Below are 19457 nucleotides of genomic sequence, written 5' to 3'. Positions count from 1 at the left end.
CGTCATAATATGTATGATTGTAATCACATTAGTACCACAACACCAACTACTAATTTAAAGATCAATAAATATGGTAGAATGGTTGCGGAAAATAAACTAATGTTTGAAAACTTTGAGAGGCAAATGAGGGTGCCATTTGTAGTGTATGCTGATTTTGAATCAGTGCTTAAACCGATTCATGTGAATGAGCCAAATCCTGGAAGTTCATACACGATTAAAACATTCAAACATGCCCCATATTCATTTGCTTATTTGATAAAGTGTTCATATAATGATGATTTGACAAAATTTGTTACATATAGGGGTGTAGATGCAGCTCAGAAATTTGTGAGTAGCATTGAAGATGATTTGAAAGAGATACATGAAAATCATCTCAGAAACCCTAAACCAATGGATACACAAACTGTCGAAGAAGAAGAACAGTTTGTTGCAGCCAGAACTTGTGGTATATGTAATAAAGCATTTACTGATGGTGACGTCAAAGTAAGAGATCATTGTCATGCCACAGGAAAGAAAAGATCACATGCCGCTCACTCGAAATGTAATTTAAATTTCAAAATACCAAACTTCATACCTATCATTTTTCATAATTTAAGTGGTTATGATTGTCATTTATTCATAAAAGAATTGTATAGGAATAAAGAGAAAGTTGATGTTATCCCGCAAACTAAAAAGAAATATATATCTTTCACGAAGCATCTCTTTACACACAGCTATACCGATAAAGATGGTGTGGTTAGGAAGAATTATCTCAAAATGAGATTTATCGATAGTTATAAATTTATGACTAATTCGTTGGAGAAGTTGGGTGCAAACTTGACCTCCGATCAATGTTTGGAGATGCACAAACATTTCCCATAAATTGAGAAATTCAATTTGATGAGACAGAAAGGTGTATTTCCATATAGTTTTGTTGATGACATTGACAAATTGAATTATCCATTACTTCCGACAAAAAATCAGTTTTATGACAAACTCAATTGTGAACATATATCGGAAACTGATTATGATAGGGCTAGAAATGTTTGGAATTTATTCGAGTGTCAGAATTTGGGGAAATACTCTGATTTGTATTTGAAGTCGGATGTATTGCTACTATGTGATATTTTTGAAAATTTCCGCACCACAAGTTTAGAGATATATAACTTAGATCCGGCACAATATTACACTGCACCTGGATTATCATGGGATGCCATGTTGAAGTTCACTAATGTTGAATTGGAATTACTAACTGACATTGATATGATTCACTTTTTTCAAAAAGGTATACGAGGTGAATTAGTCAATGTAGCGAGAGGAAACATATAGCAAATAATAGATTTTTACCCAATTATAATCCCAAGGAACCTTCCACATTCATTACATATTTAGATGCAACAAATCTATACGGTCACAGTATGTCACAACCTCTACCAACAAGTGAATTTACATGGTTGACACCAAATGAAATTCTTAATCTTGATGTGATGGATGTGAGTACTGATAGTCCGTATGGGTATGTATTTGAAGTGGACATTCATTATCCACAAGAGTTGCATGATAAACATTCTGACCTTCCATTTTTAGTCGAAAAAATAATACCACCTCGTACACAATCGAAAATTCCCAAATTAATTCCAAATTTGAATGATAAAAGAAAATATATTGTTCATTATAGGAATCTACAGCAAGCTGTCAAAAATGGATTGATTGTAATGAATACACATAGAGTATTGAAATTCAAACAATCATGCTGGATGAAACCCTATATAGATCTTAATACTGAAATGCGTAATAGGTCTAACAACAAATCTGTTAAAGATTTCTATAAACTAATGAATAATGCGGTGTATGGAAAGACAATGGAGAATGTAGATAATCGAATTGATGTTAGACTCGTTACACATTGGGAAAATATAAAGAAAAATATAGGTGCCAGCACTCTCATAGCCAAACCAAATTTCAAAAATTGTTCAATTTTCACTGATAATTTCGTTGCCATTCAATTGGGTAGAGTGAAGGTTCATTACGATAAACCATTATATTTGGGATTTTCCATATTAGAATTATCTAAAACAGTCATGTATGACTTTTTCTATGGATGCATCAAACAACACTTTGATGAAAATGTCTCTTTACTTTACACAGATACCGACTCGCTCATTCTTAAAGTAAACACAGAAAATTTTTATGAATTCATAAAAACTAACATAAGTAGATTTGATACATCCAATTACAGTATAGTTAACCAATTCAATATTCCAGTAACAAGTTCAGTCTTGGGTAACTTCAAAGATGAATTTCCAAATGATCCAATCATGAGTTTTTATGGTACAGGTGCTAAAGCATATTATGTGAAATCTGTTGATGGTGAATTTAAGAAAGCCAAAGGGGTTAAACGATCTGTAATAAAGAATGAATTGACATGCGAAGATTATCAAAAAATCGTCGAACAAGGTGGTATGATATTCAGAAAGATGAATTCATTTAGAAGCGTGTTACATGATATGTATACTGAATTAAAAAATAAAGTTGCATTATCATATCACGACGATAAACGATTTATCATTCCGAATACTACCCACACTCTTCCTTGGGTCATAATGATATTGAATTTTATGAAAACGATCCAAATGAGAACATTCGTTGGATAAGTAATATTATTCAACAATCACAATCTCAGGAGACTCCATTGGATCAATTGATTAATTTATTATCTGCCGAGATCAATGATTGAAATATCATTCAATATCTTCAAAACCGGAAAATTCAATATTGATATTTATGTAGCCATTTATAATTAATAATATATGATAGAAGTAATGTGATATTAATGTATTATGTATGTATGTATATGTATTACTGTAATGAATATAAAATGATTAAAATTTTATTTGTATTATTTCTATTTCCCTAATCAATTACTGCAATATATAGTATAATGTAAATGACAGAAATATCAGTTTGAAGAGAATCATCGTAGAGTGCACAATGTCTAAAACAATCGATAAGTTTGGTAGAAAAAGAAAATGGGGTGGTAATGTCATTCGAGGTCCTCCTGGGAATGGTTTTAAATTAACAAAAGATGGTCATTATGACATGCAAAGGAAAATATTGAAAAATACAAGTGAACCAATTGACAAGAGTGATTGTGTAACTGTATCATATCTTGAGGGGGAAATTAATGGAGCAAAGGAAGTTATACTTCTAGCCCTACAAGCTGCAATACAATCCACAATAGGCAATATTGCTCGGGACGCCCGGCAAGCATTTGACGATAAAATTGCAGAGGCTCGGATAACTTTCACTCGTAAATTTGACAAACTTACAAGTGATGTAGACATAAAAATGTCTGACATAACAGCGTCTACAAATGAAAAATTTGATGCTATGTCAAACATAACAGGGACTACAATGAAAAAGTATGATGTACTGGAACAGAGAGTTGAAGTATTGGAGAAAAACCATAAAGAAGTTTTGGAGAGAAACTATAAAGTCAGGCCATCATCATCAGGTGGACTGGGATATCCAGGACTGAACATTAATCCAAATCATAGAATAATACAACCAAAACCAAAACCAACTGATGATGTATTAATGGAACCAACATGGTGAATGTATTCCCTCGTTAGGTTAGGTTAATAGTTACGTTAGGTTAGCTGCATAGTTACGTTAGGTTAGGTGTTAGGTTAGTATTCCTCGTTAGGTTAGTTAGGTTAATAGTTACTGTAGGTTAGGTAGGTTAGGTTAGGTTAGGTTAGGTAGTTAGGTTAGGTTTCGGTTGCATAGGTAGGTAGGTACTAGGTTATTACGTTACATACGATAGGTTAGGTGTTCGGTTGCATAGCGGTAGGTTAGCGTACTAGGTAGGTTACGTAATACAATACGTTAGGTTAGGTGTTCGTTGCATATTATGTTACGAACGCGCGCGCGAAGAGGGCGTAGTTAGATGTCGTACTAGGAGGTTACTTAGCGTTATGTTAGGTTAGGTTTTTGCGTTACGCGTGACGCCATCGAGATGCGCCTTACTGGGGCCGCCCCCCCGGCCCACCCACCTGCGGAGCCCAGGCAGTGGGCGTGGCCCGTTAGGGCCACGCCCCCCCCCCCCCGTCGCCACCAACTTTCGGATACCCCGCCCCTTTCCGAAGCCCCGCCCCCTTTCCGACGCGCCCCTCCCTCCCCTCCGAAGCCCCGCCCCCCCGACTCCCAACATTTGCGCATGTACACCCTACCCTCATCGCGCATGTGCGCTCCCACCATTTTCCCACCGCTCACGCATCGAAGTCGATACCCTCCGGAGCACTCCACAACATTCATTCGAGAAGTCATCTCATCGAGAGCAGTCCACTCCACAACAAGGCAGTACGTTCCAACGACCAACTTGATATTTGAGTAAGTACATTAGGAATGTTATTTTTTATATCAACTAACTTTGTATTATTTCTTCTTTTTCAGAATGGCAACCATACACAGGAGGTGAATAATGCTGTGGCGTCTATTCTGCCGGTGTCCGCTGACCAGGAGGAGGCAGCATCTTCGAGAGCGGTGACGGTTGACCAGCCAACCACTTCGCGTTCGCGAGTTAGGTGCAGATCTTCTAGCCCTGACTTATTCGAGGAGGAGGAGGAAGTCAGGGCTGTGAAGAAGGTTTGCCAACGACCTGCAGCAAAGGTTGGTCCTATTTCAAAGTACCGAGCTACTTGCAATAGGACTAATCCTTATGCAGGTAGTTTTTCGACCTCTCGTAAGAGGGCCTCCACACCAGCAGCAGCACCAGCAGCAGTGGAAATTCCGAGGAGTCCTTCTCCGGAGTTGGTGATATTGTCGCCGTTGGTGACGCGACTACCACCGCTGCCAGCGACACCGGCGGATCCTGAGGTGTTGGTGCCACAGCCTATCGGAGAGGTTAGTGAAAAGATGAGTGTTTTTCTGCAGAGATGCAAGAAAGCAGAACGAGCTGCCCGATCTAGCGAGGCCGCGTTGGTTACCATGAAGCGACAAATGGCTGAAATGGATAACCGACGGAGGGAACTCCAAAAGGAAATGGCCGAAATAGATCGGAAGTATGCATCTCTGCAGGAAAGGTGTAAAGCAGAGACCTCTTCGATAAAGCTGTACAAAAAAATAGTGACAGTTATGGACACTCTTTTTGTAGATGAAGTGTAAATATAATATTAGTTTTAGGTTAGTTAGGAGTATTTAATTATGGTAGTTTTAAGTTTATATTTGTTAAGTTTATATTGAATAAAGGAAAAGGAAGTGAAATAAGGGGTGTACACTGTTTTTTGGTTTGGTACACATTGAACAATGCGATGGTTGGAGCATTTTTCTTCACTTCCTCTTATTATTATTATTATTTTTTTATTTCAATTCCAAGTTCTTCTAGACAAATACCTCACATCAATTTTTGTGTTCTCTAATCACTTGTAAATAATTTCATGTGGAGAAAATTTAAAAAATAAAAAATAGACATGTTTCATAGTGAAATCGACAAGTATATTTCATTTGTATTTTATCCATTCAAGTATCTCTTTCATTGAATATGTCTTATGTCACTTTGCAATTTACCCCTACTCATTGAATATGTCTTATGTCACACTACAATTTACCCCTACTCAATGTTCCACTCCTCTCCCACTCCCTCTCGAAAGTATAAAAGTAGAAATCATCTGATGAAACATTCAGTTGATCAGCTAGCATCGAGATGGAACCCGATTCAACCTCCGAACCCTATAGCTGCCCGGATCAGGGGTACAACTTCAATTACTGGGATAACAGCCAGGTACAGGTTGTCTCTTCCACCACGGAACCCCACAGTCCGCCATACGAATACCGGGATCACGACATCAGGATGCAAGTTCAGCATGTCACTGGCAGTGACGAAGGACACTTGGATGACTCGGAATATCCAGATCCTGACGGATGGTGGGACCCTGCTTATGATGACATTGTCCCAATGAGTAGCGACGACGACGATGATGACGACGACGACTCTGGTGATGATGCTGATGACGAGCTTGACGTTAGACGTCCTCCACCATCCCCTATCCTCATCGAGGATAGTCCTCCGCCATCCCCAATCCTAATCGATGATGATGTCCTCAATTCCGATGATGACATATAATCTTCTACTCGTCCATCATTTCCTTTCCTTTCCTTCCACGGAGTACACACTTTTTGGTTGGTGTACACGAGGCACTGCGAGGCTGGGGCAGTGTCTTCCTCCCTTCCTCTCCCTCTTATTAGTTTTTTTTTCCATAATAATCACTAGAATTTCTCCTAATAATCGCTCAGAGTTTCATTCTTGATGTTTTCGAATCTCAAACACTGTTCTACATTTCACCCCCTCCATTTCATTTCTTCCAATATAAATATAGCAACAATCCCAGTTCTATATCATTCTTCCACAATGTCGAGTACAGGACCCATCCAAGTACATGAAATAGATTCAACGTCTGATCATTTGAGTACAACCTTCGCTCAATTTCTGCAGCGAATCTATGATCTTCCTGATGATTTCGCAGAACGAGTGGAACAAGGTATTCAGGACGACATAGATGCTGTTGACGATAATAATGCGGATGATGTGATTAGTATATCATCTGATTCAGCTGATTATGACGACGACGACATCATGAGTATATCATCTGATTCAGATGACTACTATGAGGATGATATCATTAGTATATCATCTGATTCAGATGACGATACCATAATTATTGTTTCTGATGATGAGGAGCGTTAGTCCATATCATTGCATGGATTAATAAAAAAATAACAGCCCTTTTCAGGCTACAATTAAAGACTGAAACAATAAAAAAAATAGCTCTTTTCAGAGCTACCATTATACTTTCAAACAGAAACAGATTCATACCATTGTTAACATTATGTTAACATTATAATCTCAAACGAAATATATGTATGTGAAAGTATTCATCATTATATGCATATGAATGATTGACAAATGCCAACTTCAACTTTCATTTAAAGTAGTACTCATCATATGCATAGATATTCAATGACTATCAAATTCCAAATTTCGACTTTTCAGTCAAAGTAGTAATTTATTTGTCATATAATGTATAGATATTCAAAGACTAACAAATAGTAATTTATTTGTCATATAATGTATAGATATTCAAAGACTAACAAATTTCCAACTTAGACTTTTATTAGTCAAAGTATTCATTTGTCACATAATCTATGAATACTAATACAACTAACTACTGTTTGTGTGAATAATGTAGCCCTGAAAAGGGCTGTTGATTTTTTTTTGACCAGTAGGTCCACGGTTATTGTGCCACAGGTTGGACATTATTACATATAATACATGTAGATACTCGGGTGAAGTTTGTTAGTGGCCTCTCGCAAGCTTCACACCAATTCTGTCCCATTTCCATAATTGAGACAGTGTTGTGGGTGTTGACATGGGCATACCACCCTCCATTATTGTTTCTATGCGAATAAAACCGAAAGCAGCACCAACATAGTTTTTTGTTCTCTCCATCTATTGTGCTGATCAATACGTATGCATCCAATGCACAATACAAATCCAAGGGATCTTCCAGTGTCTCACTGACATTGAGTGTTCGCATACCGATCCTCATAGCACCATCACCTTCAGTTGTGTCAGCTTCTATCCCTTCATCATCTCCTTCTTCATCCATGACCCTCTCAAACTCCATCACGTCATCATCTTCGTCGCTTTGGTTGGCCTCGTTTTCAACTTCGTCTATCTCATCTTCATCGACTCCAACATCTTCTGCTTCAACTATTACTTCCTCTAGCGGAACATTGACATCCTCATCATCTGATTCGTCTATCCAATTGTTTTCATCAACAGCAGCTATTCTATTTAATGCAGCATTTATTTTTGCAGAATTCATCTTGTTGTTGTTTGCTCACAGTTGTAGAGAGTGAATGAATGAACTCTAGGTTTGCAAGTCAACTTATATAGGAGGTGATGCGACTCCCACTTGACTCGTTTAGAGTGGAATAGTAGGAGAAGTTATCCCACTATACTTCCACATGATGTTGATTTGTATAAATAGAGATCGTAGGTATAGGAGAGAGCATTCAGAGTTTCTGTAAGTCATCTCTTAATATTTCTAATCGAATTAGTAAAATGCCGTTTCCAAAAGAGTGGAATGAAAAACCAAAAGTGTGTGTCTACCCAATGATGATTGCAGGGGCTATTGTGTGCTACTTTTGTCAAATAAGTAGACCTAAGGATTCAATCAATCCATGTACTGGTATGTGTAGTGATTGCGTGTTGCGGATTCAACTATCGCCTTCTTCTCATCCACCGAAGCGAACAAAATCGGATTATCGTCAACAACAGTTACAGTGTCTGAAGTGTTCCGAACCTATAATATTTAACAATATAGGTATCTGTAGAAATATTTGTGGTACCTGTGCTGCCGTTCCAACTCCACTGCAACGTTGTTTGCGTTGTGATACATATTCCATGAATTGTTGGAATCATGTATGCAATGTATGTAGAAGTACTTGGGATCTGTGTGAGAAGGTTGGTCAACTCTACCCCAATAGGAGAATCCATTTTTTTCAATGTTGGTGTTTGACGCACGAGCAACAACTATTGAGGAATAGAGTCAAAGAACGTTCCACATCCACAGAGACATATTAACATTTTTCATTTTTTATTATCGTTATTGTCCTCTATTATTAATAAATATATATATATATATATATATATTTTTTGAATTTATTTGTATTATTTTCTAACATTTAAAAATACATGCATGCAACACAAAGTTTTCCTCTTAAATGACAAAGATTGTTACATGCGTGAATAGTTTAGTGAGAGAGCGCATGTGCCAGTTGATGAAAGAGCGCATGCGCTAGTTTATTTTCTTCTATAAATGGTGAGGTCTCAGTAACATCATCACCTTTCCTATCCACATTCTATTGCTATCACATATCATTCCTCAGACCTTAATAATCATGAGCTCTATGCCGCTATTGATTGCTGAAGATGGTTCACCACTTGTTGATATCGATCAGACTGATTTTGAAAATATTCCAGTATTACATTTATCGAGTCAAGATTCGATAAATGATTTTGATATTAACGACTTCGTTAACTTTGCAGATGTGCCAGAACCAAATGAGCAAATTATTATTGAAAATCCGATCGTTTCGCAATTATCATCACTCAAACACTCTTCATCTACCCTTCCTCTTGGTGTTGATAAGAAATCTAGAACAATCAAGAGGAAGGTTACTAAGGCATCTTCATCGATTGTCACTGACTTTAAAGAAAAGAAAGAATCCAAAAGTGTTGTGCGACAGAAAAAACCCGCAACGAAAAGTGACAGATCGAAGAGGAAGCCAAAAGGTACTCCTAAAGAAATGAAGAGTGATTTGAAAGCTGAACCGCTATCTTCTTTCAGTCCCCTCCATCGGTTTGGGGAAATGAAAAGGAAAGCAAAATGCCGTCTTGTAAAGGCACAGATGACTATTGCTGAACTTGAAAAGAGTGAGCGAGCTATTAATGCTAATAATGAAACTCTTGAAGCATTAGATGCCAAGATTGCATTAGCGAAGGTTGAATTGGCTAGAATGTCTAAAGATGCTGATGAACTCCGTTCAAAAATTGGTAAAGATAAGCAATTCCATCAACGTTCGAGAATGCAAGCTCAGGCTGAGCTTGAGGAGTCGACTAAGCTTTATGAGACAGCATTATCAGTGAGAGATAATTGGCAAAAAGAGTTGGATACTGCATTTCAAAGTGACGGCGATTAGTTTTGGGAATGATAATGTGTTTTCAATATCGTGAGTTGAAAAATATAAGCGGGAATGGAGTATACAATTAATTTGGTTTGGTATACACAGAACATTGCGAATGGCTGGGGCAATGTTTACCGCTGCAATATTTTTCAGTTCACATACTTATAATTGAAATGAAAACAATAATGAACTTTAATATTACTTTATTCATAAAAGTCACTATTATATACATTTAAACCATATTTGATTCATCAATCCAAGAATTTTGTTCGCTAGGAAGGCCTAACCACTTTACATATACTTTATTTTTTCTTCTCTTCAACACCTTCTCAATCAGATATACGTCAGGATTCTCGGTTCGTAATAACTCTTCTTCGTAAAAACATCCTCTAATCGGCTGTTCATTCATATCTTCAAGATTATAAGTCGTTGGGATGGTTTTATTAATTTTAACAATCTTGAATAGCTCCGTGGTAAAATTCGCAGTGTAAGACTTTTCAAAAATATGTTTGTATTTACTTATACGTACAATATCATTTAATTGGAATTTGGGTTTACTTTGTCTTCCTCCAATTCCATTGATACCCTTGAATTTTAATTTTGTTGTTGAATCAACATTGATGGGTGCCATACCTATTGTACGATGAACTTTATTATTATATCTACTAGTTATAATTGGAAGAATATCAAGCCATTTGTGGTGACCTCTCATCGAAAATTCCTTATAGAGCCATGCCTTTATTGTACGAATCACTCTTTCTGCTATAGCTGCCTTCTTTGTGCTAAATGTTGAATAATGATTGATATTATATTCTCGCATGAGAGATGAGAAGCTTTTATTGAAAAATTCTTTCCCTTGATCGCTTTGTATGTGTTTGGGGGAGTATTTGGCTTCTTTCAGTACATGTTTCATTGCATTAGTTACTGTACTACCTGTTTTATCTTTAACTGCTACAGTCCACAGATATTTGGAGTAACAATCTATCACTACAAGTATATATCGGTATCCTTCATTACTTTTTGCATAAGGTTGCAGTTCAGCTAAATCTATTTGCCATAGATCTGCAAAACCTTTGATGGTGGTTATTCTTCTACGAAAATTACGTCTTGCAGGTTTATGTAATTCATTAACAACTTGTCGTTTGACATCACTTATTTCATTAGTCATTCTATTTCAATATGATTAAAGAGAAAAGGTGATAATGTTACTGCATTGAATGATGATGTGACAGTGATCATTACATGTGAATATGTTAATATATTATACCTTCTTCACGTAATTCTTCAATTATTGAAATTATTTCATTATCATGTCCGGTATGTCCGGCTGACTTTGAAGCTACCAATAGTCGTAGGCGAGCAACTAACTCTTTCGGTGAATTCCAGTACACATAATTCACAGGTTTAGAATTATATATTTTCTCCATTTTCACTCGTTTGAGTGCTCCACCAATTTTACTTCTACTTCTTATTGGAAATTGTCGTGAGTCTAATAGAGGTTTGATAACTTCACGAAATTTTTTAGAATTTGTATTTTTAAAACCATTCTTCAGATGATATTGTTTATATGGAGCATTCGTTATTTTCAATATTTTGGAATATACTTGACGAGTTTCTTCATTATCAACATCTTGTGGATTCTTCAGAAAAATCATATCATACAATTCTGGACTACCTGCGCATTCATATTTTTCACTTTATTAGCATCCCAAAATGAAATGTTTCCATCTTTGAAATTCACCACTAGACTTCCCATTTTCAGCTTTTGTGTAATTGGATCCATACGTACGCCAAATGTTCCATCATATGCTGGATTTCTAGATTTTATATTATTCAAATGTTTCATCAAAACATCTTCACCACTTTCATTCATAACAGGTGAGATGTCAGGATCCGAGGAATCGATGTGGGACGATGATGGTGTTTCGAATAGAGTTGTTCTCATATCGTCTTGAAGTGTGCTCGTGTCACTATTCACAGATGATACACTACCAAAAGATTGTTTTCTTCCTATTGGAGTACTCATGGGATAATTTGAAGTAGATTGAACAGTTCCATGATTTGGTGATAACACTGGTGATTTAGAAGTAGCGTTTGATGATAAAACATTCAATGGTTTCATTATGGGCTCATACAATCTTTCAAGTGTCGTACGATTTTCAATATTATCATTCTTGATAGAGTTGAATTTCTGCCTGACAGCTTCTGTTGTCTCTACTAGTTGACGTTTCAAATTTATTTCATTGTTTTTATTTTCAGGATCTTTTTTTGTATTCATAATGCCCTTTTTTTTGAATTAAAGCTTAATTCGTTGGTGAAGTGACCACTACAATATTCAGTGATCGAATAAGTTCCAAAAACAAGATCATGGTATATAAAACTATCGAATCCTTTGCGATATCTACCTTCATCTATTTTTCTATCCTTATCAATGACTAGAAATCCATATTGGTCCTCCCAGCATTTAACACACATCAATTGGAATTGTTTGAAAGTTACATCGGTGAAACATGATCTGAATAAATGTGATGTAAATTCGTCTCATCTTGTTTGAACATTATAATGAAATTGGTATTGTCACGCACTAACTGTTTGGGTACCCGTGAATATGTCTGTGCTAGATAAAAACAATCAACATCCTTATGACGTCCCATACAGAAATATGATCTAATAATATCTTGCTTTTCACATATCACATCATCGAAAATGAAAACAGAATTAGGCTTAGCGTCGGAGGGTTCCACTATTTCTGCATTATTGCTGAATGTATAAAAACCTAATCCTTTATAGGTTCCAAAACACTTCGCAAGTACTGATATTTAGGTTGATTGAGTGATTTCGAATAGAGATACACATTTCTAAATCTCAGTCCTTGTGGATGTGTTAATAGTGATATCATTGCATTCGTCTTTCCACAATTTGAAGGTCCTATAATGAGTCCTCGAACTGATGATGGAAGTAGTGGACCATGTCTGAATACCCTTTGTCCATTCAATCCACAACCAAATTTCTCATCTAGATTATCTACAGCAAACTTTTCTTTCTGTTTTACAATACGCATCGTGCCGTGGTTGGAGACTATAATATAAATATATTAGCTTATTCATTTCAATGTGTACCATCAAACGATACGGACGTATTGAAAGTGATCGTAAAATTAAAAGAGTTGTGGTTTTGTTAATGATTTAATATAACAAACTTCCTTTCGAATTACATCTACCCGGAGGTTATCAATACTGTGGACCGGGTACAAAATTGAAACAACGTTTTAGCTCGTAACGACCCTGGAATCAATAATTAGATATTGAATGCAAAAAAACACGATATTCAATATTCTAAGCATCCATCCGATCTTGCAGCAAGACATTTAGCCGACAAAGAACTTGAATACAGCGCTTGGGATAGGGTTAAATCGAAGGACGCGAGTATTGGGGAGAGAGCAGCTGCATTACTGTCACCAACATTATGAAAGCGAAAAGACATATGGGCATGGTTGTAGTACCAATAAGAAAAAATGTAAGAGGAAACAAACGAAGAAAAATAAAATTAAAAAAAGTTGCATTTGGTGCTGGGATAGTCCATAAAGTGCGAAATGTATTGAAGAAAGCTGGTGGGAATCAATTTGTGACGAATAATAGCAAAAAAGCTATCACTGTGGCATTGCAGGCGGCACGTAAATACCTTAAAGCTGCCGGTGGAAAGAAAAAAATCCGCACACCACGCATAATTCCTGTTCCCAAGATCGGTGGACTTTTACCATTGATACCAATTTTTGCTGGACTATCCGCACTAGGAAGTTTGGCGGGAGCCGCTGCTGGTATTACCAAGGCCGTGAATTCGGCAAAAGCCAGCAGAGCGGCTTTAATGGAAGCCAATCGTCACAATAAACCATGGAGGCTGTAGCATTAGGCAAACGCGGAAGTGAATATATCTCAAAACCATACCGTAAAGGTTTAGGACTATATTTAAAACCATACAAAGCCACAAACAAAACAAAAAACTAATTGAACCCCTACCTCAGAGGCCTCTTACTGATCTCGATCTCAGTTATTATGCACAAAAAATGAAAATTCCACATTTTCGTGGTGTTTTTTATGCGTGATAGATTACCATCTTCAGGTCCAAAACAAAACGAGACAGCTATTGTATAATTTATATGGATGGAATGGACCAGGAACACATTGGGTGGCATATAAAAAATGTGGGAAAGAAGTCACATATTTCGATAGTTTTGGAGATCTACCCCCACCATTGGAATTGACTCGATTCTTTCGAAAATGTTCGAATGTAAAAATCAAATATAACTATGATCGACAACAGAAATTTTAATACAGTCTCTGTGGTCACTTGTGCTTGCAGTTTCTCTCTAAATAAATTTTCCAAATAAAAATGGATTCAACACCAAAACTGGATCGGGAGGCTATCAAGGGAATGGGGTTTTCACTTAGAATGTTTTCAAAATATGGTACCTTGAAAAAAATGGATAAAGTGATGCTTGCAAATATGCCTAAGGAAGTGATACTTGCATGTGTTGCACATGAGATTGCATATAATGGGAAATGTTGCCTAAGCATCTGCAAGATGACATCGATATAATGAAACATAGATATTGTATATGAGCACCACCACCACGATCAAAATTCAGAATCGGATGTTAATGACGGTCCTATACCTCGGAAATCTATGTGTTGTATTTGTAATATAGAGGATGTGAATATTGGTATCAATAAAAATGATACTTATTACAATACAACACCTTCCAAAAAGTGTAAATGTCTCAAATGTGCTGTTGCTGTGTACAATAATAAATTGAAATGTGTTTCATAATATTCATCATCATGTCACGAAAGTTTCGAGCTACAAGCTGTCGGGACAAGTGTCTTGAGTGCTGATTTTTTTCCACCAATTGAATTGGATAGGAACAGTCGTTATGGATTAGGACTTTTGGGATTCTATGGGTGCAATACAATCAATAATATAACTGAAGCTAATAACTTAGTTAGTTTTAGAATCAGTAATGACAACTCATCGATACCCCAAAAGTTGACAATTGAAATTCCATGTGGTGCTTATGAAATAGAAGAGATCAATGCCGTCATACAGAAACATATCATGTTCAGATTGTTTCATGATAAAAAACCAAATGATGTCGTTGCAGATGATATTTTCTATCTACACGCCAATAATAATACATTCAAATGTGAAATGCGATCCAAATATGAAATTGATCTGACACATCCAAATTCAATAGCAGAAATGATGGGGTTTCGCTCATGAAATATTTCCACCAAATCAGATACATGAATCATCATTACCAATAAACATTACAACTGTGAGACTATCCGCTTAGATTGCAATATAATATCTGGTTCATATATAAATGGTGAAGAATCCCACATTCTTTTCTCATTCGATATTGATGTTGAACCTGGCTACAATCTCACTAAAGAACCACACAGTATTATATATATGCCTGTCAGTCCAGAAGGTCGTCAATTGATTCACAACATTACATGCGTATTTTGGATGAAAAAAATAACCTTATCGATTTTGGAAGTGAAGAAGAGATTTTCATTATTTTGGAATTGAAGAAAATCGAATAACTGTTGTTATGGGTTTCATTTATAATAGACAAAATCGCATTGAACAATCCCAAACGAGTTGCACTATCAAAAAGAAAGGTGTGCATAAAAAGAAGCTCATTCCACAAGTGTATGCTAAACAGTTAGCACATAACGCTCTGTCTGTGAGTGATCTTAAATTTTTGAAATCGATTGGATTTGAAAGTGAGAAAATAACAATGGTGCTCGAAACAAACAATGAAAAGTTGAATATATTCAATGAACCAGTGCTCGATCATTCTCTCATAAGTTTACATGAGCACACATATAAGCCCTATGGATCACCGCTATTCAGGAATTCGGATGAAATCAGAATTGCAATCAATAATCAAGATGTTATACTAGATATTGCCGAGAGCTTCATTTACATAGAAGGTAAATTCACCCCCAAAGATGTAGCGAAAACATGCTATCTCTCGAATAATGCAATTGCATTTCTCTTTGACGAAATTCGTTATGAAATGGGTGGTGAACAAGTGGCTGTTGTTAGAAAACCTGGGATAAACATCTACAATGAAAACCATGATATCATTTGGACAATCTCATGCTAACACATTATTGACATCTGGTTAGTGGACTTTCCACAATTGAAAGCAAGATATCTTGGATACAAACAGTCATGTTTTTAGTGGAAAACTACCACTGAAATATTTGATGGGTTTTGCTGAAGATTACAACAAAAGTATCTTGAATGCCAAACAGGAATGATTTTGATTATCGCTCGATCATTCAAAAACTCATATATAGGTGAAGTTGATGCTGATTTGGAAATAAATAAAATCGAATGGAAAATAAGACATATGTACCAGATGATAAACACAAGCTTAAACTTTTGAGTAGAATAAACAAAAGCGGTCTGAAATGCCAAAATCAAGTTGCGTATCGTATGTGGGACCTCTATGAACTACCATCATTACGTGGACTTCTCAGACATATGGGCCATCAAAACAACTAACGCATTGGAAACTCCTCGTTTTGTCATCATCGCATTCCAAAGTACTACCACATCTGAAGATAGAACACAAGATATTACAAAATTCACAACTGCTGATATCAATAGTATTCGAGTATACTTGAATTCTGAAGTTTATCCATATGAGCGTTGGAATTTGAATTTCGATAAAAAACTTGATGCTCCTGCTTATTATGCTTTTGAGAGTTTCCAACGAAGTTATTATGATAAAGATATGAGTGAACCTCTGATGGACATTGGACAATTTATATTAAACAGTGTGAGTCACCCCCACCATGAAACCGTGAAAGATTCACATTGCTAGTTGCTATCCACTAGAGATGCCTGACGTCACAGCCAAGCCCATCTCCCAACTTGATGCGATAACAGTTGCCGGTACGAGCAAGCAATGGTCGTTGCGGTCTCGAGAGGGTAGACGCTAGGCAAACGGTCCTCGGCTGCCGTTGTGTCACCATCGATAGCGGGGCTAGAGCGAACCTTCATCGCTTCGGGAGAGGTGAGGGCAGACCGATGAATACGCATACTCTGCCACACGTCGTGGAGTGAACATGTCGCTCTCTAGCCGTTGAACGGTTATTGCTGTGACGTCACTCCACTACTAACTTGGTGCCCTAACACCGATGGAGCATTTATTACTTGGAGGATCTTCGAAGTATGCAGACGTATGTTTTGTACATAGACAAACAAGCACATGATGAAACCCTGTACCGTGCATTCTCCTACACACACACACACACATAAACACACAAAATCTCATATGAAAAAAAAAATCTGAACGATCCATGCACCAGACACTTCAAGGTCACAACGCCTTGACTTCACTGCACAACAAAAAAAAACTTCACCAAACAACAACCAATAAAAAAAGCAATATAATACGTCATAGTGGTGGGGAGGCCGAGAATCAGCTGTAACAACTACTTATGAATAATTCGTTCTTACGTTAGAAACTTCCAAACCAGTCCCCTTTGCGGTTCAACTAACATTCACTCATAACTAACATGATGTTAATTACAGTCTACGAGAAATTTTCATCTATTCGAAAGTGAATATTGCTTCTTCACGTGAGCGCCGTTACGAATCATTTCGATTTAACCAAAGTACACTGATTTCAATTTTTACTAAAATCCTGAGTGACAACTCTCTGTCCACACAGAAAAGTTTTTTTTTTCGATTGATTCAATTTCAATTGTAACTGAATAAAAATTTCCAACATCTGTTGACGGTTATTTCTGAAGATGCGCTTATTTCCACACAAATTTTCGTGACATGTTACATTGCAAATCATATGGGTTTTTGAAAGAAATGATGCTTGAAAAATGCGTATTTTTTTGCCTCGTTTAAAGTGACCAAAGTGACGTTTCAGCATTTGCTGAATTTTTAATGTGACTTTCATGATAGAAATGACCGCTCATCATATAATACGCCACCTTCTTTTCATTATTTTGACCGGACGTGTAGGAATTAGCCAGCTCGCAGTCCTGATATGAAAATATTCTAGATTTTTATTCATGGTACATCTCTTGTATATAAAAACTCCTCACTAGATATAATGATTTTGAGAATCAGATAAATGACAATGTAATGTCATAAGGAATAGTCCGGTAATTTTGAATGTGTCAAATAATCAATGACAGATCGCTCGCAGTCGTGCATTTTATCGAAATTTCGCTTATTCACTTCAGGCTCGAAATAGTTTTTATTATTTACTTTTGGTCTTCACCCCAACCAATCAACTACACACAACTTCACGCTAACCTAGCCAGTTGAGTAGTGACAGTGTGATAGTGGAAACGTTCTCGTGAATCCTTGCCTGAATTTCACTTATAGATGTTCGTCACCTAATAACATTGAATTTCAAATTTGTCAATGATTTTCTCTGCATTCTCCCCATGCTGTTCCACATTAGGCCCTGATATTATATATTTCCATAATCTACAAATGAAATCATTTGAAATTAGTACCAACATCGACCTGTTGCAGCTAATAATATAACGGAAATAGGAAATGAGGTCTTTCGGCTTCGGAAAATGATTAATTATGTTTTTTGACATCTAAACGAATTCATTAATGTCAAAATCATGTGAAATCTAATGACCAGAAGTGAAAACCGAAAGTGACTTTTTTTTGACGGATTCCAAACCTTCCCACCATGAGGAATCCAAAAATATCAAATGTTTTAGTAAACGATGATTTTTTCATTACCGAATGTGTTTATTTTTGCATAAAACGTAAAGATATGTTAAAGGTGGATAATCAAATTTTCATTTTGTTCTCAACATCTCTATGACTTACCATATGCTTCACATACATAATTCGAAATATTTCATCAACATCTTATGCCTATTTGACATGTCGCCATGTCCGTTCCTTTATAAATTTCAAAATCAATACCCTTTCATGAGCATTACATCATAATCTTCCGCGAAGACGTGAACTAGTGCCCTCTTGGCATCGTCTTGGTTTTTTTTCTGTAACGATGAATTATATACTCCTTCTCTTTCATTTGATGTGCTGCATTTTGAGATTTGAAAGTCATTAACGAAGATGTGGCTTAATGCCCTTCCGACATGTTACGTCATCTTTGTTTTTTCTCTGTCGATGAATTCTGCATTCACGTTCTGCGTTCACGCTTAATTTTAAAACCGCAACGCAACATTGCCCATAAACAACGATTTATTTTCACAACCGCAACACCTGCTGCCTCGATAACATCTCCATCTCTCTTACGTAACACTCCATCCTCGATTACGTAACACGCGTTTCTCGCTCTTACACACACTCTCTTTAATGATAATTATATATAATTTATTTCCCAAATCTAAGTATATTTTCCTATCTTCAACATGATAATGACGATTACAACTTCCCTAACATCCTACGGAAATCAAAAAAATGCAGTCAAGTTAAAAAAATGAGTCAATTTCGGTCCCGACGAAACTTACGCTGTAAATACTCATCATTTGCAGTTACTTTTCAATATATTTCGTTAGTGTAAGAGGCTGAGGACAATGTCTACTACGCAGACGAACCGGGTTCGATTCTCATAACTATAAACTTTTTTTAATTAGAATCACGTGACGGAAACGTGACAAGGGAACCGAGGGGTGATGCGGAGTCGCAACAGGGGCCGA

This window comes from Leptinotarsa decemlineata, unplaced genomic scaffold, assembly GCF_025532065.1.
Source record: "Leptinotarsa decemlineata unplaced genomic scaffold, Ldec_3_MD MMD2_P_RNA_scaffold_6, whole genome shotgun sequence".
In the NCBI taxonomy this organism is placed as follows: domain Eukaryota; kingdom Metazoa; phylum Arthropoda; class Insecta; order Coleoptera; family Chrysomelidae; genus Leptinotarsa; species Leptinotarsa decemlineata.
Note: the sequence above shows the minus strand (reverse complement) of the source record.